This window comes from Sceloporus undulatus, chromosome 1 (assembly GCF_019175285.1).
Source record: "Sceloporus undulatus isolate JIND9_A2432 ecotype Alabama chromosome 1, SceUnd_v1.1, whole genome shotgun sequence".
Taxonomy (NCBI): Eukaryota; Metazoa; Chordata; class Lepidosauria; order Squamata; family Phrynosomatidae; genus Sceloporus; species Sceloporus undulatus.
Window position 1 is genome coordinate 179,324,617 of NC_056522.1, and position 9,178 is coordinate 179,333,794.

Genomic DNA, 9,178 nt, shown 5'->3' on the forward strand with positions numbered 1-9,178 from the left:
AACCTATCTTCAGGGCCACCTCCTTCCATATAATCCTTCCTGCACACTTAGATCCTCAGGGGAAAATTGTTACAAGGCTGTCTATGACCTCGCAGAGGACCTCTTCAGTTATTGCGCCCAGCTTGTGGAATGGCCTGCCGGACGAGATCCATCACATTACCACTCTAAACAGCTTTTAAAAGGCTATAAAGACGGATCTCTTCTGGCAGGCCTTTCCAGAATAGTTCTCCGGCTATCAGAAGGAAAATCTAATTGCTGACCTCTGACTTCACCACAGCTATTGTCTTGTTTTAAAATATGTTTTAGGTTTTAAATTCTACATTGTTTAATTGTATTTTAAGGGGGTGGGTGGGTTGAGGGTTTGGACTGTATATTTTAATCTTGTAAGCCGCCTCAATTGCATTTTGTAGAGAGGCGGGATATAAATAAATTTTATTATTATTATTATTATCATTATTATTATTATGTTGCATTGTCACTCTCCTGTGCAACTGTGCTGGAGAAGCTCAGGGTCATGGACCAAAGCATCTGGAACTGCTTTGTTCAAAACAATGGCCCATGTTTTTTTACATAATTTTTTTGATCATGGCTATGGGGGTCTATCATGCTGAGCATGTACAGACTGTAGTTCATGTCCTGAGCATAATCCAACATCTTTCTAATGATCCTATAAAACCACAAAATCTCAAGGAAGAAACAACTATGTCCATATGGAGTAATCAGACAACATATATCCAAACTGAATGTAGCTACAGCTGGTGTAGACTTTGCTATCATTGCTTGTCATTCTCGATCACATTGTCCTTAAAGAATTAACACAATATTAAGTAATAAAGACGGCTGTTTTGATGAACTTTAACAGACTGACAACTTCCGATTTGTTGAAATCAGTTTTTCTCCCTCTCTGTATTTTCCTCCTTTAAAAATTACCCCCTTGAGTCTCTTAAAGATAATTACTGTGCTTGTTCAGCTAGGACTGTCATTAAATTACTCAATAAAATAGAACACTTTTCAACTCCCTAGAGTATTAAAAGCCCCATGACTTGCTCATCAGCAAACAAGAACCTGACAGGTGATTTTAAAAAAAAAGTAAAGATGATATTTGATTTTGGTTTATTTATTTATTTAGGTTTCATTATTTATGGTTTGTCTTTAGTAAAAGGCAGGAGATGCTATTTGCACAAAGAGAGAAACTTTTCAAAGAAAGTTAGGTCATATAGGAATACCAGTGCCAGCAGTAAAGCAAAGATTTTGAGGGGGCTCTAGGAGACTAAAAGTGAAATAGCATGATTGGTTCTCTGTTTCAACTAATAGTAAGGCATTAATATCTGATAATGTAGAGGAGGAGGAGGAGATCTTGTGTGTCCAGCTTTATATGGTTCCAGTTAGCCAAGAATGCATCCATGTACCATAGATGTGACCCAGAGAAGGAAGCAGTTGTGATTAACTAACTATTCCACATCAGTTCATTAGCCAGTTCCCCAGTAATTAATGGGCAATTAATTTAGGACTGACCATTTTTTCTTTTTAATAAATAGAATTTACTGCCACAAAAGGTGGTAATATAGATTATTTTAAAGGGATAGGTGAAAAATCAAAATAAAATACTGGTAAAATGTAAAATCATAGAAACGTACATTTGGAAGAGACTACAAGGGCCATCCAGTCCAACCCCCCTGCCATGCAGGAACTCACAATCAAAACATCCCCAACAGATGACCATCCAGTCTCTGTGTAAAGACTTCCAAAGAAGGAGACTCTACCACTTTCCAAAGGATTGTGTTCTACTACCGTAATATAAAAATAAGATTATATTTTGAAATGCAGTGCCCATATGCAAACAGCAGAGTAAGAGGTGAAAAGGTCAGCTGTAGGTAAACCCTAGCAGCTGCTCCATATGCTAGGTACACAGTAGGGAGCCTGTAACTATCAGTTGCTGAAACGGTCTATTTATAAGCCTGAGCAGTTGAGCTTGCATATGAGATGAAAGGATTCAAAAAGCCAAAGTAACTTTTAGCTCATTGGTTAGATGCTCCTGACTGGAACTATATAAAAGGGCAGCCAGAGCATTGTCCAAGAGGAGCAATGTTTGTATTGGTCATTGTGGTCTTCAGTGAAAGTTGCACCCAATGAAGAAGAGCCTAGAAGAAGCTAGATAGTGAAACCACTGAAGTCAGAACCTCTGTGATCTAGCTCCATGAGTTACGGAGAACAACTCCAGAAGAGACTTCCTAGGATAATTTCTGTCCAGAGAGACAACAGAAAGAAGATAATGTCAGAAAGCCAAAAGACTTCAAAGAAGTCAACTGTGATGCACTTGTTTGTTGGATCTCATTCCTTAAGTACAGTGCAGAAGGAAGGAAGACTTTAGGGAAAACTAAAGATCCTGACACGGGGGGTGGGGGGTGGAATCAGCCCAAGTTGCTGAGGGCCCACTGTAAGTAACACCAAGAGAATGGCCATGGTTACATGACACAACCTGCCATGGAACCATGAGAACTTGGCTTATAAATTGTTCCCAGTTGCAGCAGGATGGCTAAACAATGCAGCACTTGGGGTGTTGACTAAACATGGCCACTTGCTTCTCTATAGTTTGTGTCTCTCCTATACCAGAAAAACAAAACAACCAGAAAAATGGATCCTTTATCTGGTTTGTGGGGAAAGAATGGAGAGAAAAGATAGCACCTACAATTCAAAAACATGCAAAACAAGGCAGAGTGAAGTTCTGGTTTACCTGCTCCCACTGCAAGTGGCAGTGACTGGATTCTATTCACTAGCATGCTGCTCATAACCAATAAGCCAGAGTTCCCCATTCCCTAGCTTATTGTGCCATACAATTGCAGTGAACATGTTTTACCCTATATCCTTCTAATGAGTCCCTGATCAGAGAGAGACCTTGAAGATGTATCCTTTGTGCCATCCTTGGAGAGTTAACGAAGGTGAAGTTTTATTGAGGGACGGGATCTTAAAAATGTAACTGTTCACATGACAATACATATCTGATGTAAAGCAACCGTTGAAAATTATTGGTAGTTACCTAATACTGACATCCCAAAAACTACAGAACATAGTAAGAGCACATCGGATCCCACATGCAAACACTATACTGCATAGAGATTTTCATCAAAAATTGTGAATGCATCCCCTACAGATAAACGTTTAATACATAGTCAAGTATAGTTGGAAGCTAAGCAGGATCAGCTCTGCTTAGTCTCTTGATGGGAGATTACCAACAAATACCAGAGGCTGTAGGCTATATTTCAGAGGAAGGAACTGGCAAAATTGCCTCTGAGTATTTCTTGTCTAAGAAGAACCTATGAAATTCATGGGCGTTACCATAAGTCAAGAGCAACATGAAGGCAGAGAGAAAGAGTATAGTCCACAGCCTAAACTGACTGATAATTTCATCCTTATTTCTAAGCCAGGTGTCCTATTCAGTGAGATATAGCTACCACCCGATTTATTTCTGCCTCATCCATCACTTGGGGTCTGATGGTGATCCTTCACCTATGACTTGATCAACATCTCAATAATATTGGGAGCTCAAAGTACTTCATTATCTTGTTGCAACTTTACAACAGACATCCAGGATAAATCAGTACTGTCACACTCATATGGCAGATGCAAGATGGAAAAAGACTGGCTTCTTAAATCCACCCACCACAACTGCATGACAGTGACAAGATCAAAACTAAGGGTTTCATGATTCATAGCTCACTTTCTAGATCTCCTAAGTGTACACATTCATTCAACACACATGACCATACTCACACATGCACTGTCTTACAATAATGTTAGATATTCTTACATAATGGTAAAGACACTCTGTTTCTTTTCTGCTATGGTATTTCTCCCATCTTTCTTTCCTTCTGTCTCTCACACACTCTTACGTACAGTAGGACTTTCACCTGGCACTATCTATATACCATATGTCATCAGACAAAAATGGTGGTCAAGTTGTATCACTATATCTTTATTAATACTCAGAATATTTCCTATGAAACAGCATGCACTAGATCATTTACAGACACTTTTCAAGTCTGGCCCAGGCCTTGGTGTAGGAACACATAACTTTACTTTATTGCTATACTTGATTCAACATTATCTTGCAACATTACAAAAGATGCAAAGTCCTTTCAGCAGCAGTAGCATTAGAAGGGACAAGACAGGAAGACAACACTGTCTCTGTCATATTCTTTGCCTCTGTATCCTGACCTGGAGCCAGCTTGCAGGGCAAGTACAAGCAATATATACACCCCACAAATATTGTGGATTTTCAGACACCTGCCATCTGCCCTACATCTCCAGTCTCCAGAAGGATATGTTCTGAAGTGGAATTAGTTGCAATTCCAGGTCTCCCCAAGTTCATTTTTGTGCCAAAACATGATACCCATCACCACCTTGATAGGTTTTAATTGGTAGTAAAAGAGACAGCAGAAGGTCTAGAGCACAGAAAGCAACACAGTCCTTTAGCTGTTGGGTTCCATCATCCTCTTGCTGCAACTGGTAGAACTAGGCTTCTAAAGAATTAATTCTAACCAGACTAACCCACGGCCAACACACTAACAACTTTCCCAGAATGGAGTGCACTACCAGGAAGACAAGGCCAATGGAAGAGAGATGCACAAGGTTTACATAGTGCAGAAGCAAACTAAGTTGAAGTCTGCTATTGTAATTCATCTTCCATCCTAAAGCTATGAGAACAGTAGAAACACAGCCATAAAAGGAAAGGTTATCCTTCCAGTCCATTTCCAGCTGCATGTCCTTTCCCAGGTTTCAAATACCACGGTTAAACTATATAAACTAAACTTTTGTATGCCATTGCCATAGTAAAGTATGGCCATTATGCTAATAAGGACTCTAAAACCTACCTGCCTAGTAGGGAAAAGGACACTTACTACAGGAAATGAGGACAGTGTTGGTTCAATATGTTCTGATAAAAATCAACCCTATTGATTTTTATCCAGGACCAGACCTACCAGTCATCAGAGTGAGCTGGCTGCCTCATGAACTGCAAGAGAAGGAACAGAGGCAAGATGTCAGAGAACATAGTTGTGTGTGCCCTTCTTCCTCCTCAGCAAGTATGTTCCTCTCAATTCAGGATTAAACTGCCCTGTCAATAATTGAACTGAGATTGAACTACCACACTGTTCTTCTTCACTCAGTGGGATGTCCTTTGTCACTGGAGCAAAATGTCTTAGCCCAGTCCTGTGTGGATCTCTTTGCCTTAGCAAAAATATGTGAGCCTTTCACATAGTAAGGATAATCACTGGGAGGGAAATATTTGGAGAATTACAGCTCCCAGGATTTCCCAGCCTATGGCCATTAGGGTTGGTATCACCCAGTGCGGTAACTGATGATATCACACACACCCATTGGCCTCCTCCCATGCCTCACCATACAGAATCCTTAGTAATGTTTTTTGTACTAATGTTCCTCATAAATTGTCATTTTCATATATAACAGAATCCAGTGGTAATAGTTGTGACTTAAACAACTAGCAAAATTAAAATTATTCCTTGAAATTACTATATCATATGCACAGCCTAAATGTATGTACATATGCATAGTTGCATTTGGCTAAAGTGAAAAATTGGTATAATATAATGTTTTTAAATAATAAAAAAAGAATTAAAAAAATTAAAAATCTGAGGCCTCTCTGCCCTCCTCTTACCATGCCTCACTCCACTCCTGCCATCTCTTACAGCATTTTAAATGGAAACAGCCAAATGCCACAGTCTGTTTCTGCCCAAACATAAATGTTTGAGGAGCACTGGTGTCACCCTCCTTAGGGTGACACGTGGTGTGGTCCACACATTCTTAGTGATGCCACTGCCTGTGGAGAGTTCTGTCAAGTTCAATAATACTGAAGGTAGGGGATTCTGGGACTTGTTGTCTTCTAAATTCTGATGATAGCAGCTAGGTAGGTTGGCACTTTTTTTGTCGAGACTAAATTGGGTTCCCCTTTCATGCATGGTTAAAAAGTAAGCATCCTGGTAAGCAGAAAAGTGGGCTGCACTGAAATGGGTTTATGAACACAGGCAACTTAGTCCAGTTTTCCTAACAACCTCAGGATGTGCTAAGAATAGCGTACAACACCTGAATGCAATTCTTCAGATTGCTGCTGATATGAGCACGGTGTTTTCATGCCAGCTGTAATCTGACACTGCTCCAGCTGGGCAGGCTGGCTGGCTGCCTGACAAGGAAAAACATTCCATCTTATTGTATATATCTGCACACATCTGTGAAGACAAAGGAAGCTGCCATAATGGACTTTCCAACTACGGCAGATTGGGGAGCGGGGAGGGGAGACAGAAGGAATCTGCTGTAGTTGTGATGACATACATGAGGGAAACAAAAATCCATCAACAAGATGAAGAGGTTCTTGCATAAGGAAACTTGCTTGCAACTATCACATAGTTCTGCCAGATGGAATTGATACTGAGAGACTGGGAGTTCAAATACATTCAACTCAGCTTGGCAAAGAACCAACACTTGGTGAGCAGGGGCTGTAAATGAAGCTGGGAGCCCTGAAGTGTATTCTTATTGTACTATCCTCTTCTCATTCCACATTGCCTTGTACCACTGTGATTGTCCTACTCTTCATGGTTACAGAAGGTTAGCCTCAGCATCTTACACCATATATCTTTACAAACCATACTTGGTGTCAATGGCCAGGAATTTGCACTCCATAATTCATGTAGTAGTAAGCACTCTGCCTATGTATGAGTTGGAAAGTGCTGAAGAGTTGCTTATTCCCAGATATTTTATTTACTGGAAGGCCTGTCGGAGATTACAGTAGCACTGCTGTGAAAAAAAAGCACTTGTACATCCAGTTTCATAAATCTGATTTACCATTAGAAAAAAAGGGCAATTATATCACTGGACCAGCTGCCAAATCTAAACTAGTTCAGCCTAAAGTTAGATCTACTGCTGCAATGTGAATCAGTCCATTGCTGGATTGATAGAGTTAGAAGAAGCCTGGTTGATCATCCAATCCAAAGTCTTGCTTAAGGAAGGAATGCCAGTGATAAAGCATCTGGCCAGCCTTTGTTTAAAGCCATCTAGCAATGGAGAACTTACCTTATGCCCTTCGTGTTCATCCAAAATGTATCCATGTATAATTTAAGCCTATTGGGTTTAGCCATTGCCTTCTTTGTGCAAAGAGGAAGACCCTGATGTGACAATGTCATATTTAGATGTTTGTACCATGAGGGCAGTTGAGAAAGAAGGCAACACCTGGAGACAACTGCTGCTGCCTGTTAGTTCAAGGGTATAATGATTCCTGATCATCAAAATCTTTTAACTATAACTGACAAGCTCCATTTAGCATGACTGGTGGCCAATACGGAAGCTCCTTCTGGCAAGGAAATCCTTCAGTACACATTTTCTATCATCCTCCTTTTGTCATGGGATAGCTCCTTTCTCTATTTTGTGGATACAGCTTACATAAACTTGCTGAAAAGTCTTGGCTATGCTTTAGATTTCTGAGAAAGCAACAGAGACTTTTGTTTAGATTTCAGAACCATTTTTCACCACCCCAGTGAGGCTACAACATCACCTTAGGAGGTTTATTTAAAAGCTACGCACCCTACCCATACACACACATCCAGAAAAGCACTGTGTGACAGGAATTTTGTGACACATGCTTTTTAGGAAAGAACCGAAATCATATTTTGACATCCACTTAGAGTTATCTGACATTTCAAAAAGGAATTAAGCAGCCTGGTGGAATTTACACAGAGTTGGAAGTGTTGAAGAATGTTTATTTTACAAGAAGTTGCCTTGGCTCAATGATGATTGACTTGATAACATGAAAGAAAACTGGTACTATGACAATGCAAATACCACTTCAGCAAGGAAATAAAAACAGAAAGCCTGACCCTCAAAACACATGCCAAGAAAGCACAAGTGCTTTCAAAGATCAGAGTCTAAGAAGGCAATGTCTCACAGCATGCACGTTACAACAGCACAATTGCTTTCCAAGTTTCAATTAAATCAATATGTAGCTTGTTAGGAAGCAATCTTGATTCCACTGACATCTATGGCAACATCCTTATTGACAATAATAGTGTTCTAACACCTCATCTCTTTTACTTCTCTCTTTTAAAATTCATGGGGTTGTTTTTTCTTCTCACAGAGTTACAGGCAAAAACCAGAAAAAGTGAGGCCTATTTCACCTGATAATTGTGTCACTTCCTGGCTGTAACATCAAAGGGTAATGTGCATGTGTGAGTTGAACTGTTGCAGATCATACACCACAGATCAAACTTTCACTATCTCCCCATATCACTTCAAATGTAAAGCGTTTCAGTAGAGTCAGCTCACAGACATTAGGTGTACCTTCCTCAGTTTGAGGTACAGTGCTCAGGATACCACTTGGACAGCCCCTTTCCTCAAAGACCTGGATTAGTCTCCACAAGTTGGGTCCTCCTCCTGGTGCATTCTATCTATGGCCTTGCTCCCACTACGTTTAAATTGGGATCGGGATCCGGGTTAAATGGGCATGGTGCCCATTGAATCCAATTTCAGAAATCGATTCAGAAGGGGGGCATGCTTTTTGCCCATTTTTGCCCATTTAACCTGCATCAAAAAGACACTGGTAAAATAGGGTGTTTTGGGGGCTGAATTGATTTATTTAGAAATAAATCAATTCAGCCCAAGTGGGAACCAGGCGGATTTGAATCGGATTTGAATACGCCCAGGTTCCCACTGGCAGCCCGGCTTGGATACCGGCTTGAAGGTCGCCTACCGGCTTCTTTGGCTGCTGACCGGGTTTCCTGCACTTTTTAAAAAAAATTCCCATGGCCAGAAGGAGGTTGCAGAGAAGCCGGAAGCCTTCCGACTTCCTTCCCAGCTTTCCCCCGGGTTCTCTGCAACCTCCTTCTAGCCTCCCCGGTTGCAGGAAATTTTTAAAAAGGTGCAGGGAAGGTCAGTGACCAAAGAAGCTGGTAAGGAGGCCAGGGTGGGGATTTAGGGGCCAGGAGGGGCCAAAGATGGCATGCGCCATCCACCCCCCCCCCCCCCCCCCACCACTTGCCGATTCCTGAAACTGGTGCAAACATAGTGGGAACTACATTTTTTTCAGGACCGGTTTCAGGAATCGGTTCAGGAAACGGATTTTTCAGTAAGTGAGAATGGGCCCTCATGATATGATCTGAAATAAGTTTTTTCCTGT